The sequence below is a fragment of the Thamnophis sirtalis genome, unplaced genomic scaffold (genome assembly GCF_051295495.1).
Source record: "Thamnophis sirtalis isolate CommonGarterSnake01/CBP01778 unplaced genomic scaffold, rThaSir2_p1.2 scaffold_10, whole genome shotgun sequence".
NCBI classification, from domain to species: domain Eukaryota; kingdom Metazoa; phylum Chordata; class Lepidosauria; order Squamata; family Natricidae; genus Thamnophis; species Thamnophis sirtalis.
In genome coordinates, this window is record NW_028261390.1 from 38,675,208 (window position 1) to 38,687,781 (window position 12,574).

At 41.1% G+C, this 12,574-nt stretch overlaps 1 protein-coding gene across 1 annotated transcript in view; it reads right to left on the reverse strand.

The window, feature by feature from the left end:
• FAT4 (FAT atypical cadherin 4) overlaps positions 1-12,574 on the reverse strand; it is a 137,735-nt gene that overhangs the window by 78,259 nt on the left and 46,902 nt on the right. The gene's annotated exons all lie outside the window — the stretch shown is intronic.

The following is a 12,574-nucleotide window of genomic DNA, read 5'->3' on the forward strand; positions in this document are numbered from 1 at the left end:
TATGTGAAATTACATATTCTAAACATCAACAGTCAAAGAAGATAAACTGGAAAAAAATGTATTCTAAACCCATTTGAACTTTTAGAAATTTCTCGCTCCTGGACTCAACTATAGAAAAGATATTTGACATAAAAATTCTTCTCATATCTTATATCTTATCCATAAACACATCTTTAAAGTCTCATCAGCTTAGTAAAAAAAATCCATTAATATCTACCAGCAATAGCAACATATTGAAAATATTAAACTTTAATTCTTTCATGTAATTCCTTTTATCCCACACATTAATTTCTTATCATTTTCTCTTTGTCTCCCCTCAGAAACTTCTTCTCAAGTTTTATGCCAAACATGCTCTTACTTTCTATGCACCTATGACTCTAACATAGCCATGACTTTTCAGGACTATGTATTATTGTCCACAACATATTAATTAGGAAGTTTAAAAAACCCTCCCTTTTAATGACCTTATAACCCCTTAATTCAGACAAGAGTTGGGACAACTGGATGAAACTGAGAGATGCCCTTCCAGATGCCCTTCCTGACATCACACAGTGTTCACAGCTAATGTTTTTTCTTTGCACCCTAGTAGAGAAACCTATTGAATAGCCATTACCTATTGAACTCTCAATCTTCCAAATGGGCACTGAGAGACTTCACCACTAGACTTCACCACTAGACCACCATACCCCTCATATTAATTAGGAGGTATGTTTACTAAATATTTTGCCAGTTGTCTCCTCTTCTTGGAATATCTTGAATCTGCTAAAAGGAGAATTGGAAGAGTGTCTAATATCAGGATAGCTGCAACCCCTGATCCCAACAGTTTTCCAAATAGGTTTTCAGTCAATATTACCACATAATGAATGCAACACTAATACAATTTTTAAAAAATGTAACATGAAAGATCGTTTCCACTTTAGCGTTGTAGGACTTACATGCTGCTGTAATAACAATAATAAATATTTGATTGATAGAATTTAAATCTAACCAAGATGCCTTTCAAAAAATTTAAATTTGTTGACTTTATAAATTGATGAAAACTTTGTATAAGCTGCAAGAAATGAAATCTGATTTGTTTAACAAATCGTTATGAGGGGGAAAAAAAGAAGAAAAGAACACAAGGTCAGCTTAAACACAGCTTGTATTCAAATTGCAAACACTTAGCCCATCTGCAATATGTTAACAGGCTAAACCCCGAAGATACAAACTTTCATCAAAAGTATTTACTTCATTTGCGTTCACCTAGCAGCAACGGGAGACCTGCATGGCTATTGGACTTGAAGGGAAAAAAAAGAGATGTTTATACACGTAAAAGACCATGTATAAACAATCTAACCATAGGTAAACTAATGCAAAATAGAGATTGAGCCTTATAGAAAAACAGTTGTGAAAGGAACTAAGGAAAGCTTTGAGTGCTTCTAAAATTTAATCATTATAACACCACCACTCAATCTGGTTTATATTTGCAGCCTGCCTGTAGCCGCCCAGAGTCCTCCGGGATTGGGTGGCCTATAAATCTAATAAATTGAATTGAATTGAATTGTGATTGACTCTTTCCTCCTTTCTGAATGTTAAACTTCACTCCATTTTGGAGTGGGTTCTTTTTTTTTCTCTCCCCAGCGCCCACATTATTCTTTGCTGAAGAACACACTCCAAGACAAAGCCTCAGACACAAAGCTCCATCGCTATTTAACATCAAGAGGAGAGAAATTGTGTTTACACAGGAATTCTGCCAAATGTTCCTCCTGAATTTCATTACAAATAAAGTTATTAGGTTACAGTCACTTCTGTACATTTTCTGATTCATTGTGGCCGCTCTAAGGACTTACCTGGTTACAGATGCCTGTAACAACAGACTGCATGTTATTTATCATGGCCAGTCCATTCTCCCACTTCTCCAGGCTGTTAAAATATGTGTCTTATAACTTGAAAACTAAATGGGAAGTCTCTGCTTCCTAACTTTTTTAACAGTAAAATCTGTATAATTGTATTAAACTGAATAATAATAATAATAATAATTTGAATGTGAATACCACTAACAGCACTCCGTGTGCCTTTGGCGTTTAGTCATGCCAGCTAGAGCTGTAATGACTACCACGTGTGTGCAGGGGAACCAGTGGTTCCTGGTTTGGACTGGTTCATCTGAACCGGTAATGGTTTTGGGCAGAATTTTTGCATGCACCAAACCAGCAGTAATGCCAGGAGTAAGGTGACCAGATTTTAACATTGGTAAAGAGGGACACCATTGACCCGGGGGGAGGGGTGTTTCTTGATTAAATTTTTTTAAAAAAATCGGGACTTTTTAAAAATGCCGCGGGACAAATTGTCCAAAAGCGGGACTGTCTCGCTAAAAGCGGGACGTCTGGTCACCTTAATTTAGATGGCCCTCAAAGGCAAAACTCAGGGGGCTGAATTCTACAGGAGGAGGAGTAAAAGGGGGGATTTGAGGGGCAGCCCAAAGCACCGTCTGTCTAAATTTGCATCAGGCAGGCAGTAACATTTTCATAGACCATGATCAGAGGAGCAGCTGATCCTATGGAGAGACTCCTCCTGCATTCAGTCCCAGGCCTACAAGTGGAAGTACCCCTTCCTTCTTTCCTCCTTTCACCTTCCTTCCTTCCCTCCCTCCCTCTTTCTTCCTTCTACCCTTCCTCCCTTTCCATTCTTTCTCCTTCCTTCCTCTTGCTATCTACCTTCTGTCTTTCTGCTCTTATGATCTCTCTTCCCCTTCCCTTCCTTCCTCCTTCCATCCTTTCACCTTCCCTCCTTCCTCCTTTTCTTCTTTATTTTTCTGTTCTTCCCCTTCTCTTCCTTTCTTCTTCCATTATTTTCTTCTTTCCTCCCCCCTCCCTTCTTTTTCCTTCCTCCTTCCATCCTTCCTTCTTCCTTCCTTCCTTCCTTTTGCTTATCTACCTTCACCTTATCTGTCTTCTGCTCTTTCCCTCTCTTCCTTCCTTTCTCCTTCCATCCTCTCTTCTTTCCTCACTCACTCACTTCCTCATTTTCTCTTCTTTCCTCCTTCCATTCTTTTAGCTTCCTTCCTTTTGCCTATCTACCTTCTCTGTCTTTCTGCTCTTTCCATCTCTCTCTTCCCCTTCGCTTCTATTCCTTCCTCCTTCCATCCTTTCACCTTCCCTCCTTCTTATTTCTCCCCTCTTCCTTCCTTCTGCCTATCTACCTTCACCTTCTGTCTTTCTGCTCTTTCCCTGTCTTCCCCTCTCCTCCCTCCCTCCCTTCTTTCCTTTCTAGTTCCATCTTTTCTTCTTTCCTCCCTCCCTCCCTTTTTCGTTCCTCCTTCCTTCCTCCTTCCTCTTGCCTATCAACTTCATCCTCTTTGTCTTTCTGCTCTTTCCCTCTCTTCCCCTTCTCTTCCTATCTCCTTCCTTCTTTTCTCCCTCCCTTCCTCTTTTTCTTCCTTCCTTTCTTCTTCCATCTTCCTCCTTCTCCTTCCTCCTTCTATTCTTTCTCCTTCCTTCCATCTTTTCTCCTTCCATATTCTTCCCCCCTCCCTTCTTCTTTTCCTTCCCCCCTCCCTCCTTCCTTCCTCTCCTTCCCACTCTCTCCTTGGGAAGGGACAAAACCCAAGGGCTAATGGGGTTGGGGTGGGGGGGCAGCAGAGACCAAATAAAGTCAGAATATCTTATTAAAACTTTCCTATTTGTTGAATTGAATTGCATTGCTGCAAACGTATAAACCAAATCAGGGGAACATTTTGCAACTGATGGTGCTGTAAGGAAAGGGGGGAGGGAGGCGGCCCTGCCGTTTCTCCAGTTTTGCAAGGAATGAGAAACGGTGCTTTAATCCAAAGCAAAGGATGACTGCAATCGGAACCGCAGACAGGGAAAGAAAGAAAGATCCTTGTAGCACAAAACCCACCTTTGCATGGTTGTGAGAACACAGGTAAAACAAAACAAAAAAAGCACAGCGTCCCTCCGCCCTCTGAATGGGACTCAGCGTGACTCTGATTTGAATACGAGCACATGGAGCCAGGCGAGGAGATAAGCACCTTCATTTGCATTCTATGTGACCATGATGCTTTGCGAGGAACAATCCCCTGGGCTCCCCATGACTTTTTGCAAAATTTTCCTTTTGTACTTAAAAAAAAAATCAGGCCTTTTTTAAAACGCCGCGGGACGCAGGACAAATTGTTCAAAAGTGGGACTGTCCCACCAAAAGCAGGACGTCTGGTCACCTTAGCTAGGAGCAACCTACCCCTGGGGGGGAAACCTTCACCTTACCACTATCCATTGTGGACTGCTCCCCTCAGTCCACAACTACAGGTATGAATAATCATTTTCTTTCATTTAATTTGTCTGGATCAATTTTATTTACAGCCAGCTTATCTATGAATATCTATATCTTATTACTTACAAATATTTTTCCATATTCTCTTTTTTTTAAGTAATGTTTTTATTTCAATTTTAACTACAACAGTAAAATATAATACAAACTAAAAAAAATAGAAAGAAATAATAAAATATGTTAGAAAGCAAAAAAAGAGGGGGGAAAAAGAAAAACTCTAAGAAACTTCTTAGTTTTACTTTCTTTTTACTTCCTCTTAATTAACAGGCAAAAAATTCTTCATTCCATAACTCTTTACTATAAGCATATGCAAAATCTTTTCTAATCCAGATATAAAAAATTGTCCAAAAGAACTCTAAGTAATACTATTTAATTAAGTATAAAATTTCCATATCTCAACCCTTTACCATAATCCTTGACTACAGCTGAAACAAGAATGGCAATTCTTGTTCCCACTTCCTGAAATTCTCCCCTCTCTGGAGACTACTATCTTGCAGCTTCTTCATGAGAAACAATCATATGGAATATCACATGGACAATCTCATGTCCTCTTTTTCTTCAGAGAGGGTTGAAGGATCCAGTCTACTAATTGCCTCCTTTCTCATAGCTGCAGCTGTCATCTTTGCTTTTTACAGAGCCATCTTCAGTCTGCTATTTTTTCCATCTTATATTTCCATAATCTCTCTGCTAGTTAAATCTAGACTTAATTTCTTTTATCTGTGTTCTAAGTTACCAAAGCCCTTCTTAGAAAAGAGTGTAGGTTGCTTTTTTAACATAAATGTAGAAAAACCATACAACAATTTGATAATATAAACTATTATGTGTTCCAAACTCACTATAGCATTTGATATGACCTTAAAGTGATTTTTGATCCAGATGTTTATTATATGTGAAACTGGATCAATGAAAAATTATCCATAAAGGTGAGAAATGGATCCCAAGTTTTTACAAGTAAAAACCACTAGTAAATCAACAGTTCCATATTTAGAAGCTACCAGATGTCTAATGAGACTACATATAAATAGTTTATAACATACGTTACTTTATCCCATTGTCACATTTAGTCTCATATCACTAATAAAAGTCAAAGTCTTCATGAAGAATCATCTGCATTTGACTTATTCTTTTTACTGTTGAATATAACACCACCACAATCATAACCATACAAATTTGTCTGGACACATTCTTTTATTATATTTTATGCTTCACTGATAATACTTATAACAGGATAATATCCAAACTTAGGAAACTTATTAAAAATACACTTAAAAAAATTAACAACCAAGTAGTACTGAGCTTTTTCAGGAAGATTCCATCTGGAGATAGATGTTTCTTAATATATACTTAATATTATCATTTCAAATGTGAACCTTCAACAATAATATACTTAAAACAATTAAAGAATTCATTTGACTGTTGCTAAAATGGGATTCCCTAAACTAATATTTTTAGTTTGATTTCAAAAAGTATAATTTGCATTACTGTGTAAATGCAAATAATAAATACATTAAACATTTGTGGTCATTAATTTTGTTTCCATATATTAGAATACCAAACATGTTTTTTAAAGATCTACCAAGGATTTTTATAACTAACCAATAATCTGTCTGTATATTGCCTCAGAACTTAAAATTGTTTATTTATTTATTTATTTATTTATTTATTTATTTATTTATTTATTTATTTATAATATATATTTTATTCATTTTCATATTCCATTTTACAATCACTTATATACTGAATATTTGCTATAAGAAAAGAAATAAAATAAAATAAAAAAGAAGACACAACTCATCATCATTCACAACCCCACCTGACACTTCCATCTTCCATACACCCCATCTTTCCCCTCCAACTTTCCTTTCCTCCCTCTAACACTCCCCTCCTACTTCCCTATCCCCTCAAACCTTCCTTTCTCCCCTTCCTCCTAGCATTCCCCTTACACCCTCCTTACATTCCCCTTACTCCTTCCTTACTCCTCCCTCTTCTTTCCCTCTACCTCTCCCCTTGGTGTATTCCTTTATTCAACTCTTATTGAGCTATAATATGATAAAAAATAAAAAATAAAATAAACCAAGGAAAAGAAAATATAAAGAAAGAAAAGAAAAAAAGAAAGAACAACCGTATACAAGTGCATTCTTCTTCTTATTGAAACTATATAAGCTCCCACCCCCCAGCCCCCCATAAATCCCCATCCCTAGTCCCCCCCCCGACTTCCCAGGGCCCACACCTGGCACTGCCTTCTGTTAAACCCCTTCTAAAGTATCTTATGATCGTATGAATTCAAAATAAAAGTAATATATATATTAAAAAAAATAGATAAAAAAGAGATTACAAATTATAAAAAGGAAAAGAAAAGAAAAGAAAAAAAAGAAAAAAAGAAAAAAAGAGCTCTTTGTATTAAGCTCAGCCCCCCATCTTTATTTATATTTAGACAGTATAAATCATTCTATATGTATTCTATTCTCGTCTCTTGCTTCTTTGTTATTTACCCCAACCTCCTATAGACTCTCCAGTTCATCTTCCTTAACCTTATTTTCAAATAAAAATTTATACAACTTTGTGCAGACATCAGTTTACGATCTAGCTCAAAATAATCTCACCAAGCTTTCCCTTCTAATAAGATTTAAGCAGCGTGGATCTATCCACATATTCAAATAATACTTTACACAAAAATCAGTTTGCATTCTATCTTAAAATACTCTCCTCAAGCTAACCTTATATTCAAATAAAAATTTATACAAATTTATACAGACATCGGTATACAATCTAGCTCAAAATAATCTCACCAAACTTTCCCTTCTAATAAAAATTAAGCAGCGTGGATCATTCCACATATACTTTACACAAGAATCAATTTGCCTTCTATTTTAAAATAATCTCATCAAGCTTTCCCTTCTAATAGGATTTAGACAACGTAAATCATTTCACATGCATTTTACCCTCGTCCTTTGCATTTAAACAACATAAATCATTCCGCGTGCATTTTACTCTCATACCTTGCTTCTCTGATGTTTACCACTATTTCCCATAGTCCCTCCAAATAATCTTTCTTAACCTTATTTTCAAACAATAATTCACACAGAGGTCAGTTTACCTTTTAACTCGAAATACTCTGATCAAGCTTTCGCTCCCCCTCCACCTATCTCGCGTTACCCGACTCCCTCCTCCCCAACTAAAGTTCAATAAAGTTACCATCACCACTCTCTTCACTTTAGAGTCCTGGACAGTTTAAATTAAAATTCAGACATACAAGTCCCGTGAAGTATACATTCAGCATCCACATAATTCAGTCCCAATATCGCACCACCAATATCCAGTTCCACTTTTTCTACCGGAGAGAGATCGCAAACCCCCATTCAATCCAAAACTTTGGCGAATATTTTGGAATGTCTAAATCCTCGGTCTCCGCTCTTCTGCTTCTCCGAGAGAGGGAGAGCTACCCCCTCCATCTTGCAGCCATGTGGTCTGCTGCTTGCCTTCTCCTTCGGCTTGTCTCTCCTCTTTTCCAAGTAAATCAGGAAGTCCCGCCTTCAAAGTCTTATAGTAGAAATCTCGAGCCTCCGAAACAGAATTGAGACGAAATCTTTGATTCTCAAATGTGATCGTAATGCCGGCTGGGGCCTCCCATCTATATTGAATCTGGTGGTTTATAAGCTCCTTAGTTAGGAAAGTATAGTCTCTTCTTGCTTTTAACATCTGGGACGGTATTTCTTTGAAGACAATCAGATCCTGCCCATCGACTCGCAACCTGTTATTGTAAAACTTTTGCATAATCGCATTTCTGGATTCTTTTGTGGAGAAATATATAATTATGTCCCTCGGGAGCTGTCGCTGTTCCGCTACCATCGAGTTCTGGCGATAGATTTTCCGGATCTGCCAATCAAAATTAAGTCCCGGGCTTCCCACCGCATAGCTGAAGGCCTCAACAAAGGTCTGTTTCAGATTCTCTCGCTCCTTTTCACGCAATCCTCTGACTCTTATTGCAAATGCCTTCTTGTTAAAATTTATCATAACGAGCTGTTCTTGAGTATCTCTAATTTTTTGTTGTAAAGTTTGAATATTAGTAGTCAATTTAGAATTAGCCTCCTCCAAGCTTTCCAATTTATTCTCCATTTCAGCGGTATAATCTGTCAGGGTAGACACAGCTACAGACGTACTCGCCTTCAGTTGGGCAATTTTAGACTTTAAATTACCATATAGCTCCAATACAAATTCCTTGATTTCCTGTTTAAAATCCTTAAACATTTGAAAGAAAAATTCCTGTGTTAAGAATTCTCCAGTAGAGGGCGTAGGAGACAAGGGCAGCGATTTCATAATAGATTCTTTAGATTCATTCATAGATTCTTTAAGCACATTCGTAGAGAAACGCTTCGCTTTTGACCTGGATGGCATTATAAATAAACAAATAAACAGCGCTATCACTCCCCTCTGTTTCCAAAAGAAAAAAAATTATTTTGTTAAGGAGCAGTCTGCAGGAAGATAAAGCCGGCTAAGTACGTCCCCTATCAGTCAGCAACGGAGAGAAATCGCCATTTTGAAGTCCGTTTAAACAAAGAAGCCTCTGTGACAAATGAGGCTGGTGTTTAAGATAGTAATAAAAGCAAAAATCTCACAGGGGTGGGACCCGCCCGTATTAATCCTAGCTTCAAACAACTTTGCTTTGTCCTGGGGGGGGGGAGTCGCCTGTCTAGGGCTGCAAAAAAAAAACAGCTGAGAAGAACTGGCTGGAGATAAAGGCTCCGCTTACGCTGGATCTAATCTCTGTCCACAGCCAAAAAAAGAAAGAAGGCTGTGAACTACGAATAGACCCTAGCCACAGAGCTAAAACTCCCTGCCCCTTTCTAGCCAAAAAGGGGTGATATCTATGATCTTATTTAGATATACAGACCAGATCTCTGAGAGGAGCTCCGTTGAGCCCTCTTCGGCGACAGGCTCCGCCCCCTGGAAGCTCAAAATTGTTTATTTATTAATCAAATATACATAGCCACCAGTGGTGGGTTCCGGATCCCGTTGCAACCGGTATGGTGCAATGGGGCCAGGTGTCCGCCACATGAACGTGCATAGCACGCACATGCATACTTACCGCCTGCAACGGTCTGTGACGCCTCAGTGATGCTCCAGCTGCTCAATGGAGCATCGCGCAGGCACCGTAAGCAGAAGCCCTGAAAACCTCAAATACCGGTAAGGAGCACAGGCGGGTGTACTGGTCATAACTCACCACTGATAGCTGCCAATCTCAGAAAGACGGACTCTAACAGCATACAGCAATCCAGTAAGAAAAATAAGACAATCTGTAGTTTAAAATATATAATAATTATATAATTCACTTTATATAATTATATAAACCATGTAATACCAAAAGAAATTCAGGAAAAAAAGAAATATAGGGAGAGAAACACGAATTATTTTATCTAATTTCTTACAAGTAATAACAAAAGTTTCCCAGAAAAATACAATTCTGTCTTTGGTGCAAACCCATTTTAATCCCATCTCTAGAGGAAGGGGGTATTTGTCACTATTGTGGTAGATTAAAAGTAAGCCTAGCAGTTAGAAGCAGGCAGTAGGCTTAAATAAAGCCTATCAAAAAAGATGAACATTCAGCAGAGATTTCTTTTCATTCTTAAGACTAAAATCAGTCAAACTTTATTCTATGTATGGAAAATTTCCACAGTAGGAAAGAAAGAATGCAATTCACTTTATGCTAAATCCCATTCCAAATGGAAACCTTAACAACCTAACACCATTTTCAAATAGATAGGCAGAAGAGGAAATACATTTTTCTGTTAATAATATTTTGTTTCCTGTAGTGACATGATTTTTTTCATCTACTTCCCAAGAACAAATTCCATTCAGTATTTAAAGTACTTAATATTGGATAGAATAGAATAGAATAGAATAGAATCCTTTATTATCCGAGTGTGATTGGACACACAAGGAATTTGTCTTTGGTGCATATGCTCTCAGTGTACATAAAAGAAAAAAAGAAAAAAATACATTCATCAATAATTATAAGATACAACACTTAGTGATAGTCATAGGTTACTAATAAGTAATCAAATCATACTAGGAAACAAACAGAACAATATAAATTGTAAAAATACAAGCAACATGGTTATAGTCATGATTGGGATGATTGTCCCGCAGCCGGCAGGCGGGGCCGGAGCCACAGGCTCCTGATTGGCCCCGGCGCACCTGCCAGCGGGCGGGACAATCACTGGCTGCCTATTGGCCAGCCGCCTGACAGCTGTCATATATAAAGAGCTGTCAGGCAGCCGAGCGCTGTCCATGTTCTGAAGTTACTGTTCTGCTGTTGCCTGTTAATAAAAACCGTTATTTTTTACCTCACGCCTCGAATCTAAAACTGGCGACGAGGATGAGTGACACAGACCCCGTCATCGTCCCTGCCCTGGCTCCTTCATCTGTTTTTGCCACTTTCAGGCCAGAGGCTGAATCATGGGACGCCTTTTTAGAGAGGTTCGAGGTTTTCCTCATGGCTCACGACCTCTCCGAGCTCCCTGAGGGGAGACGACGGGGCACTTTTCTCCACTATTGTGGACCAGAAATATTCGCCACCGTCCGGGCTCTCGCTGCACCAGCCCTGGTACACACTGTGCCATTAGATGTCCTTATGGCTCGGCTCAAGATTCACCATAAGCCTTCGCCTTCTAAGTATACCCGCCGGCAATATTTCCGGCGTTGTGTTCAGAGGCAAGGCCAATCCATCAGCCAGTACGTGGCTGAATTGCGAGCCGCTGCGATTAACTGTGAATTTGCCAACTTAGAGGACGCCCTACTCGAACAATTTATCTATGGGCTCCTCGACATCAACTTACACCGGAAAATTCTGGCTCGCACCGAGCTCTCGATGAAGATAGCGGTGGACGACGCCCGGGCTTACGAAATGGCCGGGCAGTCCACCCCCGATATCTGCCATTTCCTGCCATCGGCGTTGCCAGCGCTGCCCAACTCTGCTGTGCAGTCAAATGATGGTCCTCGATCCTTGTGCCGACACCGCTTTGTCCGTCGACTGCCTTCGATCCATGCCTCCTCAGGATGGCGGCGGGTGCCTCAGCTGTGGTGGCCGCCACCCCAGGGCCTCCTGCCGCTTCAGAACGGCCCTCTGCCACCGCTGCGGGAAGAAGGGCCACATCTCCAATGTCTGCCGATCTGCTCCTGGAGATGCTCGGAACCCGAGACCGCTTCCTCTGGCTTCTGCTCAGCCTGCTGTTTTCCGCCGCCAGCCTCCTGGTTCCTCCTCCTCCTCCTCCTCCGCCCGCATGGGCTGCTACGCTGTGTCTGGCCCTGAGCCTCCCCTGCCCGACTGGCAGGCCGACTCTGCTCCATCTTCTTCCTATGGCGGCCAGGGTAAGATGCATCTTCGCATCTTGCTCACAGGCCGCCCATGCACTATGGAATTGGACACGGGCTCCACCCACACAATTATGTCTTGGGACACCCTGAGGTCATTAATACCGACCCTCAAGGCCAGCCAGCTAGCCCCTGCTGACTGCCTCCTTCACGACTATCAGGGAAACCCTATTCCCACCCTGGGTTGTGGCTACTTCCCTGTCTCTTTCCATAAATTCCAGGGGTCCCTTCCCCTTGTGGTGGTACGCCGCCCCCTAGCTTCTCTCCTGGGGCTTGACTGGTTTAGTCAAGGGGCTGAGCATCGCGGGCATTAACTCCCTCCGCTTTGCTTCCTCTCTAGAGGCCCTTTTGTCGGAGTACGGTGACATTTTTCCGTCACACTGGGGTGCTACACGCCCATTTCCCTCAATTTGGACCCCATGGTGGCGCCCATCCACCTGAAGGCTCAACGGGTTCCCTTCGCTCTCCGGGCTCGCGTGGACGCCAAGATTGACAAGCTTGTCTCTCAGGGCATCCTGGAGCCCGTCGACCTTGCCCCTGGGAGACCCCCATTATCCTACCCTTGAAAGCTGACGGCTCCAAGGCAACCCTGAACAAGGCCCTACAGGCTCATCCCTACCCGGTGCCTGTGGTGCAGCATGTGCTGCACTCCTTGGGCCAGGGCCAAATTTTCGTGAAGTTGGACCTGGCCCAAGCCTACCAGCAACTGCCAGTAGATGAGGCCTCCGCCATGGCCCAAACTATAGTAACGCACCGTGGTGCTTTTAAGTGCCACCGGTCCAGTTCGGGGTCAGTATGGCACCTGGGATCTTCCAGGGGCTCATGGAGCGGGTGCTCCATGGCATCCCGGGAGTCGTCCCCTAATTTGACGACATCCTGATAGCCGCTCCGGACCAGGCAG